Source organism: Limulus polyphemus, unplaced genomic scaffold (assembly GCF_000517525.1).
Source record: "Limulus polyphemus unplaced genomic scaffold, Limulus_polyphemus-2.1.2 Scaffold720, whole genome shotgun sequence".
Taxonomy (NCBI): domain Eukaryota; kingdom Metazoa; phylum Arthropoda; class Merostomata; order Xiphosura; family Limulidae; genus Limulus; species Limulus polyphemus.
In genome coordinates, this window is record NW_013666330.1 from 105,076 (window position 1) to 117,849 (window position 12,774).

The 12,774-nt window shown below is 34.3% G+C and overlaps 1 protein-coding gene across 3 annotated transcripts in view; it reads left to right on the forward strand.

The window, feature by feature from the left end:
• The window catches only part of LOC106460160 (probable peptidyl-tRNA hydrolase 2), a 23,742-nt gene that overhangs the window by 978 nt on the left and 9,990 nt on the right, over positions 1-12,774 (forward strand). The window contains exon 1 of one of the 3 annotated variants that reach the window (XM_022386811.1): positions 8,286-8,375. The exons of the other annotated variants lie outside the window; for them this stretch is intronic. The gene's annotated coding sequence lies outside the window, so the exon portion shown is untranslated. Of the gene's footprint in view, positions 1-8,285; positions 8,376-12,774 lie in introns of those variants that run through there. 3 annotated transcript variants of the gene reach the window in all.

A 12,774-nucleotide genomic window follows, 5' to 3' on the forward strand; every position in this document is an offset into this window, starting at 1 on the left:
ATTATCAAACTTCGTTTTCCTTCGAACACATCGATTGCTAATGAGAACCAGCTAGTTCGGAACCCAAAATTGCATGGACCACTTCGTACAGTATTAATATTATTGCTAACTTTTAAACCTAAAAGTAGCTATTTAAAAAAAAAAAAAAATTTCAATTGTCTTGTTGAGTGGGTGAAACTGAAAGTGAAATTTCCAAGTGGACTAGTACTGGTCCATGGTTCATTAGTTGTTAACCACTGCAATAGTACACTTAATACAAGTACTGAAGTAGTAGTTTTAGTATGTCTACTTTAAAGAAATTAACATTGCCTGTTCAGATTATTGATATGGGTTTGATTATGTTTTGGCAGATGTATTATTCTACCAATAGAAACAAGTTTATTATTATGGAAGACTTTAATTTTAGGAAAATTGGTTGTTTTGGTTAATTTTTATCTCATGCAACAGAAAAATTTCTTGAACTTTGAGGTTTTTATGTAATGTTTTCTTGGTATATGTGTTTAAGAAAGCTGCTATTTCTGAAGCTGTTTATAGTTCTGAGAAAGATACAACTAAAAATTTAGTTGTGCAAGACTATTTGAGCACTGGTGATTGTAAGTAACATTGTTAACTTTGTGGTATTCCCAGTGCCCTGATTTCCCTTACAGTAGCCTGCAGGAACCATAAAAACAGAAGGTTAAATTGAATCCTATATATTACAGATTAGTGCCATATTTTTACTGCCATCAACTAAGTCTGAATTTCATTAAAGAGAGTGGACATGTCTTGGTACACAATCACTATCTTTAATCACAGCATACCCAATCCATAATTGTAAATTTCCTTTATTATAGAAAGGGAGAAAGATGTTCATTCATATCCATCTGGAGTAATTTGGTGTTACTTTTCTAAGCAAGATTTTAAGTTCTAACCTAAAGTGATCTCTCCTCTAAAGTAGAATCTCTCTGAAATTAGTGTTCTGAATCCTCTAGTAATCTTATTATACCAGAGAGAACATGGTCTTATATATCTAAACGTAGCCCAGGCTGTTCAGGTATTGTAAGAAGCACATTTGTTTTGATGACCTACTTGTGTGACTTTGTTTCATGCCTGAAACTTAGAGTTGTTCCCTTAACTGATATTCTATATCAGAAGCTAAATACACTCCATATTTATAGAACTTTTGAAAACTTTAGGTATTAACCTAGGGGGTAGAAAATGTATGATGTGCCCGTATACCACACCTTTAATTTTTCATTGAAACCAGTTGTAGTCTTAGAAAGACCACAATACTTTCTGTGGTAGAAAACTTGAGTTGGTAATCTTAGTGGAATTAATGTTATTGAAACTTCAGATGTTTTGGTTAGTTCAATCAAAGTAGCGAAGAAGGAATATATTCCAGTCAAAAATATTTACCTAAATAAATGAACAGAGGAATTAAACATCTTCTTAAGTTAAAAATACTTAGTTTATAAAAAAACATTAAAATTACTTTTATAATGAGAGTTGCAGAGGATTATAGGGAAAATAAAGAGAAGATAAAAAAGTTATTAAAGTGAATCATATAAGAGGAAATATGAAAGTTTCTGAACTCAAAACATCAAATTTGACTTAGAGGATTTATTGCTTATATTAACTGGTAAAAGGGAGTAAAGAATAACATTGGTCCTATAAAACATTTGGAATGGTATAGTGCTAAGAAGTGAACATGGTTAAAGTGCTAAACAATGGTTTTTACACATTTTTCATTATTTAATTCAGGAATAAGTTCACAGACTGACCAGTTTCTTTACGGTTGGGGAGAATTTTCTTTAAATTCTACTCATGTTGAAAAAATGACTATTCTGAAAAAGCCAGAGAAACTTATTGAGAATAAGCTTTTATCTCTGACAGTATTTATTCTAAAATCTTGAAAAAGTTTTTCAGAAGAGTCTGAACACTTAGGAAATTCTTTATGACTGAAATATTGTGAATGTAGTGCCTGAGTTTTAGAAAGAAAGGGTTTTGGGCAGATCCTGGAAACTGTGGTTCTCTCAGTTTAATTTCTGTCGTAAGCAGGGGATTGATTAGTAAGTTGTATACTTATGGAATTGGTGAAAAAAGTGAGAAGTACATTGAAAATTTATTTAGTGGCAGAAAGCAAAGAGTGATTATAATTGATATATTTATTTGTTTCTTGACTGGGAAAATGTACTTAGTAGATTCCCTCAGGCTTTTTCATTAATTATGCAAATAATATAGATGAATTTTGGGAGTTTCTGACTATTAAATATGAAAAAAAAAGATACTTCAACACCCTCAAGTTCCTTAATATTAAACATTTCAATCAGATCACTTAGGCATCCCATCATCACTGCCTTTCTACCTACCCTCCTCTCCTTGCTTCCACTCATTTGGTATCCAATCCCAGACTGTACAGGCCATTTATGTCCTCTGTATGAGATATTGCAGGTGGTGATGTTGATGACTTTTGACATGTTAATGTCCCACAACCACAGGAAGGTTTTACTTACCAAGGCTTTTGTCTCCCTCCAAATGCCATTCTTCACTCTTCACAGTGTCTCTGATGGTGAGTTATTTATTTTTCTCCTTTTTTTTTCAGGTCTCACAAGCAACGTATTCAAACTATATATATTTATATTTATATCTATATTATGGAGACAATGGAACCCATCGAGTGGCTAGTGTTGCTTCACAGGGAATGCTCACCCCAAATCCACATCAAACTGGGCAGTACAGAAACTATTAGGCCCATCCACCCCTGCTCAGTGCCTGGTTTTGGGATAAATTTTTCCACAAGATTGCTTCAGCAGTATCTATACCTATCTTCCAGGCCATTCTGCACTTGTTTAAAAAAACAAAAACATCAGGCATGTGCCTACCTTCACTTTTGGCTTGCATCTACTATCTTTAGTTGTAGCAATACATTGCACTTTCTCCCATTATGGGACCTAATTCCACACGACTATGCCTGATGACAATGGTCTGCACATCTCTAAAGTGTTTTTTTCTGTGTGAATCTCCCCCCCCCCCTTCCTAGTGGAGTATGGAAGAACCATTTATTTCTCATATTCAAGCCAGTTGGGAGATTAGTATGGAGAATTCCTCATCAGGTGGTTCAATCCATATCTAAGAGTGGATGCCGTCCTCATTTGGAAAGTAGGGCTAGGGTGTTACCATGTAGTGTAATGCAGAACATCCCACTGTATTATGAACCAAGCTATTCCCAGTGGTCAGGTCTAGCCAGATGGATCTTGGGTTTCTCTTGAGACACAGGTCTGGGATACTTCTCCCTGCACCTAATGTTTGTGGTATCTCATATTTCTCCAACATGGAAGGCCTGACTTATAACCTAAACCACAGTACACACTCATGCTAGCGGTCTGTCTGTGCTATAATGGACAATTGATCATTCTGTCACTCTGCCCACTTGGCAACACGTTATCACACAGCAAAAGATTCTTAGGACAATATCTTTTGCTTTAACACCTCTGTTTGAGATGGATACAATCTCCCACAGTGTACTGCCCACTAGGCTATTCCCACCTTGTGGATGTCACATTCTATGAACTTTCCTCTTTTGATGCTGTTTTAGAAAGGAGCTCATATTTGTAGTTTATCTGCAGTGGCCCCTCCACTGTCTTCAATGTGGGAATCTATTTCTTTGTGGTGGAAAAAGGTGAGTAGTGTTTCTGAAGTTCATATTTTCTTACCTCTATGGACCACCTCCCACCCTTTCTCCATCATTGCTGATGCATTTAGTTTGCCTTGTTATGAATGAGCATGTGCTTATGTGCTAGTGCTCTTGGGGATTACTATGAAGGATGTGTCATCCTCCTATTGGTGAATGGCTCTCATCTAATGATGATTGCATCATAGGCTGGTAATACACATTGACACATGTAGGGGTGGAAGCTTTGTTCAAGGCTTGTGGCATATGCAGGAGTTTACACTATAGTGTATGCAAGGTAATGGTTCTTTGTAATGCAAAGAGGTGAGTATCTATCTGCAATATATTTTCAGGTAAAGGAAAATGTTAACTTTTTAACTTTGTTAAATGATTTTGCAAATCATAATTTTTCATCAGACTTTCAAAATATTTTCACACTACTGATCTAAAAATAATAGGCATATAATTACAGGGACAATTATCACCTCCCTTCAAAAGAGGAGTAACATTAGCCAGTTTTCATTCTTCTGGCACCTGCTTACTTTTCATATAATGGGATAAAATGGTAAAGTGTAATTGTAATGTTAAAACAGATGATAAACTTGGCCAGGTATAAATCTTTATTCATATTAAGAACTCCTAACATGTTTGAATCAAGTCACCTTTAGATCTGTAGTGTAGATGAAACAAGTCCAAATCTTTAAACCTGTCTTTGTAGATTAACTTTCTTAAACTACACTGTAGGAATCATTCTAGTAGTCTTTTCTGTCATTTTCCTTTACATTCAATTTTTATCTTTACTATTGTAAGGGTATTGAAAGATGCACATTGTATTCTATGTGAGATTTTTTTTATTTTCCCACAAGGTTACAATAATCTTTCTTGTAAATTAAAAATTTTATTAATGCTTGTTTTTTTTTTCACCACAATTTACTATTAAGCTCAAGGTTCAAGCTTTTATCAAATGTCATGCACAAGTCATCTTTAAAAATTTTCTCATACTCCAAGAGCATCATTTAATATTTTTCATTGTCAGAATTCATTTTTCACATCTTGACCTGTTGTTAAAATTCTTCAGGTCATTCCAATTAAGAAAAAGGTTCTCAATAGCTCCAGTCCTTCCTGACATCTATGTTTCATTGGCATACTTAGAAATATTACTGTCTAGGAAGTTGCCAACATTGTTGACATAAACTATGAAAGGAAAGGTACTGAAACAGGTTGTTGAGAGAACCCTTTCCTCACTGTCTCCCAGTTGTAAATACTAATTTCTTTATACCTTTTAGCTTTTACCACTAAATCATTTTTTGTTTATCAATTTTGTAATTTTTCCACTAATTCCACATGGATATGATTTTGATGCACTAATTAACTTTTCGTGTTGCACCTCATCAAAGTCTTTCTGAAAGTCAAGTTGCAAATCAACTCACATTTTCATATACATTAACCTGGTATAGCAAAAAACTTTTTAAAACACTCTGTGTCCCTTGTTATATGCCAGACTTCTAAATGCTTTCTGATAATAGATTTCAGTACCTTGCTATCAATAGAAGTCAAAGTAAAAGGAGTATTTCTCTGGATTATTTTTCTAACCCTTTGGTTTTTTTAAAATTATGAATCACCTTTTCAGTCTTCCAGTTATTAAAAAATTCACCATCTGAATGACCTTGTGACACTTTTTTGGTTTCTGTATTGCTCAATTATAAGTTCAAAAGAGAGAAATAATCTGCCAGACCCAAGTCTTAAAAACAAGTTTCTGAAAGAAAACCTCAGAGTTTGTGGTTATCACAGTAAGGTACTCTCACTTACACCAGGGGAGATCAACTGCTAAAAAAACATTGAACAAATAAACATGGCAAGTGTATTTCAACTATTTCAGTTAATTAAAATTTACAAACCTGTAATCTCTTCATTGAAATTTTGAATTTATGTGTAACAATGTTATTATTCCTTTCAACAAGTTTGATTAGTCTTGCTTAGAGAATACTGTACAACAGATTTTGGTTGTGTTAGTGTTTGAAAGATACAGACATGCTGGAAGAGTACATGGATGGACTACTAGATACCTGGTGTAACATAATTGAGTTATTAAAATAGGATTAAAAATATAGTACTTTATATTTAAGGGCATAAAAAGACTAAGATCATTTGATTAAAGTTTCTAACATGCCTATGTCTATATGATTTTTTTTATCAGTAATAAACATATCTTTGCAGGCTTGTATCTAGAATTGTTCTTCCAAAACATACATACCTCCGCTGACGCTAGTAGCTATTTCTTGATCTTCATCTTTGCCATTTGACGTTGTGTTCACTTGCTCCAGTTTTTATATACCCCACTTGACTGCTCTCGGCAATATCTAACTTGCAAAACATTATGCTGGCCCTCACACACCCTCCATGTAGGTACTGTATATAAGTATTGTATGCAGACAATAAAATTACTTTTTCTCCACAAAGCACGAGCATTCAGACTAACGTTTTGTGATTTACATTTTCTTAGTTTTCTCATTCTAATAATTGGGAATTCTTTGTTTTGTTATCCAGAGGTACATTTCATTGAATGAAATTTGTTATTTATTTTTTTCCTACAAATATATTACAAAAAACATTGGATATTAATTCCCATGTAACGGTTTCAAGCATGGAGGCTACTCAGCCTTCGTCTATTCCTCTTTTGTTATCTAGTGGTGGTCAGCAGTCGGGGGGTGAGATGGAATTTTTCATGTGGCCCGGGGGTATCTATCCAGGAGGTGCTGATTTGAATTTTCATTCTGAAACAGGATATTCTGGGGAGAATTTAGACTCCCTGTTTCCTGCTCCTTCTTTCACTAGAGCTTCCTCTCCTGAGGACTCATCTGATCAGCCACCTTCTGTCTAATTGGGACTTTAGGTTTGTTTTACATGCTTTATTATGTCATTCCTTTGAACCCATGGCCTTCTGTTCATTATGTCACCTTAGCTTCATAGTTTATTTTTATTGGTGTTAGTTTCCAAATGCTGTCATTCTGTTTTATTTGCCATTCATGTTCAGCGGACTCTATCATTCTACCTATGGCTGCTATGAAACATAAACATAAACTAGAAATTAAAATACATTTATGAAACAAAATTAAAATGTTTTTTAAAATGTTAAAATTAAAAATACTCATTTATTGTTTAGGTTTATTTAGAAATATTATTTTTGGGTCTTGTATATTACTTGAAACCATAAGGAGAGTACGTGATTATTAAAAAAATTAAAAACAGATAAAATTTGCATTTTATGGATGATAAAAAGTGATTATTAAAAAAATTAAAAACAGATAAAATTTGCATTTTATGGATGATAAAAAGTTTTTAGGGATTTTAAAATAATGTACTAAAGTAATAAGTTCAAATCTGAAACAAATATAAATATTGTAATCATTTCTTATAAATACCATTTCCTAATGTAATTTTCCAAGATATTAAAGAACATAATGCAAAAAAACTAAATTTATCAAAATTAATAGGCTTTATGTTTCTTAAACTACGTGCATTTATGAAAGTTCTTATGAAGTTTTAAACAATTTCATCCACTAGTTTTATTGTTGGAATGAAATATAGCAAGACTTGCATTGGGTACTCAGAAAATTAGTAGCCGGGGGTCATCAGGTTAAATCCAACCCGAGTTGTGGAACCTTGACTGTTTGGTTGGGACTGGACCATCATACTTGTATTATATTCCACCCTTTTCAGTTTTCTTTAGTTCTGGGTGAAGAGCATACCTTTTCTGGATGTAATGCAGTGTTCCCCACTTTGATACCACTTCTCATGGTACATATTTGTTCTATGCAGATGTTTTCTGTATGATCTCTGTCCTCACCAGCCCCTCAATGTAGGATTCTAGCTATTAGTGTCAGTGGAGGTATGCATGTTTTGGAAGTTATCATTTTCCTAAACTGAAAATGTATTTCCAAACATACTTACCTCTGCTGACACTCTCCCTCCCTTCCTTCCCACAAAGAGCCAGTGACCAGAATGAGGTAATTTGCAAAAAAGTGATTTTATTGTCTGCATAGCTTACATACAGTACCTGCATAAAGGGCGTGTGAGAGCCGGCGTAAAGTTTTCAAATTAGATATTGCAGAGAGCAATCGAGTGAGGTATATAAAGACTGGAGCAAGTGAACACAACATTAGATGGCAAAGATGAAAATCGAGAAATAGCTATTAGTGTCAGCAGAGGTAAGTATGTTTGGAAATACATTTTCAGTTTAGGAAAATTATAACTTTGATCATATTGTCTCTGTTAGCTTTTTATATATAGATATAATTTAAGGACAACAAGGGACCTAGGTCATCCTGTCCACTAAAATAAACCTTAACATAAAAATAATACATCCAAAGCCAGGCCATATCATTCAAACAAATACACATACACAGCTTTCCCTTAAACTCCCTTGATTGATTGCATCCATCACATCTGAAAGTAACCCATTCCAAAGGCCAACCCCCCCTGTTAGAGAAATTAAACTGTCTTACCTGAAGATGACCCTTACCCTGCCAAAAATTATATTTTTGATTTTTAGTCCTACCATTCTCACTATTAAATACAAAAAAATTATTAACAATATTAATTCTCCTAAGAATCATAAACACCTCAGTCAGATCCTCTCTATCTCGTATAACAACCTTTCCGTTCTAGGTACCATCCTAGTAGCCCTTCTCTGAACTATTTCCAACAATTCAGTGTCCTTCCTAAGGTAAGGCATCCAAAATTGAACACACAAAGTGTGACCAATACAATGAAATTATAATGTTTTAGACTTCTATTCAATATTTCTGTAGTTATGAAAATGTGAACTTGTTTGCTTGGTGATGTGGTTTGTTTAATTCATTTAAACTTTTTTTTGACCAATTATATGGATTAGCTAGCTTTGGTTATAAATAAATGACTTCTTGTTTCCTTGCTCTTGAAGTTCACCCCTTACTCACTAAAACAAGTGACCAAACCATAAAGCTCAGTTTGAATGTTTCCCTTCACATCTGTATACTCATCTAACAGAAGTTGACAATATTTTAAAGCACACAACACATTGTTAGACTAATCATTCTACAAAATTATCTTTTTAAATAAAAATACTTTCAAAGAATATATCTACATTTAGACCTCCAGAGCTTAAATCAGTATATATTACTCGTAATATTCAAGTCTCTATAGCCATTCTTTTCATTCTACCACTTGTAAAGGTTACACATAAAAAAAGGCCGTTCAAGCAACCGACAGTTTTGTACACTGGTATCAAATCAAGTTGAAGCCTTTAAAAACACATCCAACATTTGAGCCTCTCTTTATGGTACAAGTTCCTAATATTCAAGTTTGTATTCCTAATCTTTTGCCTCCACTACTACTAAAAAAAACTGTTCAGACTCTTAATGATTTTGAACACCTTTATAAAATCACCTTTAATTCTTCAGTGACAAGAAGTTCAATGTTTAATAGTCACTCCCCCAGTGGCACAGTGGTATGTCCGTGGACTTGTATCGCTAGAAACCGGGTTTTGATACACGTGGTGGGCAGAGCACAGAAAGTTTAATAGTCTCTGTACTCTTTCTTATAAAATGATATTCTTTCTGTAGTAAGTTGCCCAAATCTGCACATAGTACTTTTCATGAAGCCTTGCCAAGTCGTATATAAGGTTATTACATTCATGTTCTTTTAATTATACCATCAAGCAATCCCCCCTCCTCTTTTTGACATCACAACTCAGCAGAGAGCCACAAACAGTTTGTTGTCTTTAATCACACCTATCCTATATTCTTCTCTATTTCAAAAAAAAACATGGTAAATTTGTCATAAAATGTAGTAAAACTTTCTGTATTAATACAGTGTAGCTAACCATGATGTAGAGTCCCTAAAGACAAGTTTCCAGATTTTCTCAAGCTGTACTTGCTATTTTAATTTTTAAACTCCTGTTTCCTGCCATTTCTTTTTCATACTCAAACCTTTCATTGGCAATTCATGTTTAAGGTCTTAACAATTTTAAACACTAGTATTGAGTGACCTCTAATTATTTTATGCTTTAGACAAAAACTAGTCTGAGTCTTTTCATAGTTCAAGTTTTTTAAATTGTAATAGTAATTACAGAGTAGGAATGAAACCGAACTCTTTGTTATAAAGACGATCTCACCAAAGCCTTGTACAAGAAGATAATTATATTTAACCAGAAGTACAAAAATTATATAAATAAATCCTATATTTGTGTTTTCACTTTTCACCACAATTAAACACACAAATGGCCAAATGTTTCAAGGTTTTATTAATATCACACTTAAATTCTTTTTTTTTCATTATACTGGTGTTCCCTTTTACAGAAGAACTTTTAAAATTTCTATATTCCACTTGCATTGCTTAAAATTTTTAGGATTGAATCATATTTTCAAATTCTTGTTCCTGCAGTAAGATAGTTTTTCTTCTGAATTAAATATATTCCTAACAGGGACTACATTAATGGCATTATTTTATTCAAATTAATATTTTTATTCTCAGTATTTTAAACATTTGCCATCAGTACCACGTACTGTAATTTTCTGAATATAAAATGATCTCAAATATAATAAGCAATCTAATCTTCATGAACAAAAAGTCAAGTTTGCCTTATCAGAAATAATACCTAAATTTTTGCAATATTGTGTTCAAAGTAACCCTTTGATGACAAGAATGTTAAGCGTATCCATATAATCTCTAATTGGATGTTTGCCTTAGCACTTGATATTTTTTGCAATTGCAGCTGACAAATAAACATTCTCAAAAACCCATTTACAGCTGGTGTTCATTAGTCATAGTCCTCTGTAATAGCTTTGGTACAGTGGGGTACATGTAGTTTGTTCTGAAACATTTTCTTGTGCATACATAAAGACTGGGTTAAAATTGCACCATGTACAAAGTCCCAATCGGCTTCCTTGTCAGGTTCGCTCTTTTTTTGGTGTTGTGTTGCATGTACTGCCTCCTTTTGAGGTTCACGTTTCCAACTTTTCATTCCCTGGAGCCCTTCTGATTCCATGATCTATCCTCTGTCATATTAACTGGTTGGGTTCATCAACTCCTTAGGCTGATGTATTCAGATTTATCCATGTAAGGTTGCCATCTCCTCAACATTTCTCATCAGATTTGTCATATCACCATGTCTTTGGCTGCTCATCTTCACCATCTGCTGGAAGCACTCATTTAAGCCAGAATGTGGACTATTCTATTCCTTCGTCACTCATTATCTGCACGATCTGGCTGTATCTTTCTCAGGTGGACATTGTCTCCCTCTTGTGGCGATTCTACATACATTTATTTCTTTTGACTTGGGTATGTCTTTTTCACAACATTTATGTTTTTTTTTTTCAGGGACTCTCTTTAACCACTACTCTTAGGATCTCACTCTGTGTTGAGTGTTGCCATGTCAGGTGTGCCTTTACTCAAACTATTTACTGGTAGAGTTATAAAGCTCATTGTAGAGATAGGGTGTTCCACAAGATGACTAGTGGCATATCCTTATGTGTCTCCAGATATTTGTAAGTTGAACTCAATGGTGGACTGTCATGAATAAATCAAAACGGGATTTCTGCCCATCCCTACCAACCCTTTGATTGCATAAATTGGGGACAGTATGCCTTTCAAAATAGGGAATTGTGGACACCCATTGCACTTTCTACAGAGTGACATTCCTATGGACTCCCCACATCATATACTTCTCCTTTTTTATCTCCAAGTGGAGCACGGGAGTCCTTACCACTTACTAGTTCCAAGTTACTGAGGTGGTGGACCAAGGAAGCATCCTTCTGAGTGTGAAGTAGAAATTTACTTTAAATACAACCACAAATCCACTCAGTGTGAAGAGGGCAAAGCTGGGTTCCCTCTTTCCCTTTCCCCTGGATGCTTATTCTCAGGTGGACCAATTGTCAATTAGAGCTGGACCAGCCTACACGGGATCCTCCTCGTACTACATGATTCAGGATGACACCATACTGTTTCCATGGTTGAGTGCAGTAGAGGCCCCTCCTTCTTGTTAATTCCAGTTGCAGGAGGTTCCGTCCATGCTCCTATGACTGAATTTGGAAAACTTCATCTGCCTCTTAATACCAGCAATGGGATATATGTACACTCTTCCTACGGTTGAGCAAATGTTCCATATCTTCCTCATAACTCCTGATGCAGAATGCATTTTCCCTGCGTTTATGATTGGATGAGTTACGATTTCTGCTTCTAATATTGGTTACAAGTATTGCCATGTTCTTATAGTTGAGTTGAGGCAATGACACTACCCAGTAATTCTGGGTTTGGTTTGTTGTTACTTCTTGCTCCTACAGTGGTTTGAGAGTTTGTCCAGTTTCTGCTGAATGCTAACTTCCTATTTATAATTTCGGTTACTTGACATATGACACTGTTTACTTATGGTTGAGGTTGATATATGTATATATATATCACTGTCAGAGTTTTATGTATATGTAACTGGGCTGAGGATTCTTCTACAGTAGGTGTCTGTGACTTGTTGGTGATAAATTTGACAATAAATGGACAGCACACACTTCACTTGTTTTAAAATAACATATTCAAAACAAGTCAAAATATGTACAAAAATTCCTTACACTATGGATATCACAGTTTTATCTAAAACTCTAAATAATTCTCTTTTCTTGTCAAAGTACACACAGGCTGATTCAATTACTTTAGAATCCAATTGACAAGATGAATTATTTTCCTCAACTCTGTTTCTTACCACACAATCTGCGATATATTCACTTATGTTACTCTGTGGGCGGTGTCTCTAACTTTAAATAATTGTCTCCTTTTTTGTCAAAGTCCACACAGATGGGTTCAATTACTTTAGAATAACCTTTGACAAGACACATTATTCTCCTTATCTCTATTAAATTCTGAAACGCACTTTAAAATATTGCCTGTTATGGCTAATCACTTGGATGCTGGCTAACTTGATGTTTGCTTTCGCTAACTAATTTTTTGACTGAGCTGCACTTTTTCTTCACTTTACTTTCTTCTTTAGTTCTTGACTTGTGCTCGCGAGCCATCTATATATATATATATATATATATATATACCTTATTCACTAGGAACCTAAAAAATACTAGAAGATTCAAGTAATGTAATGTCAA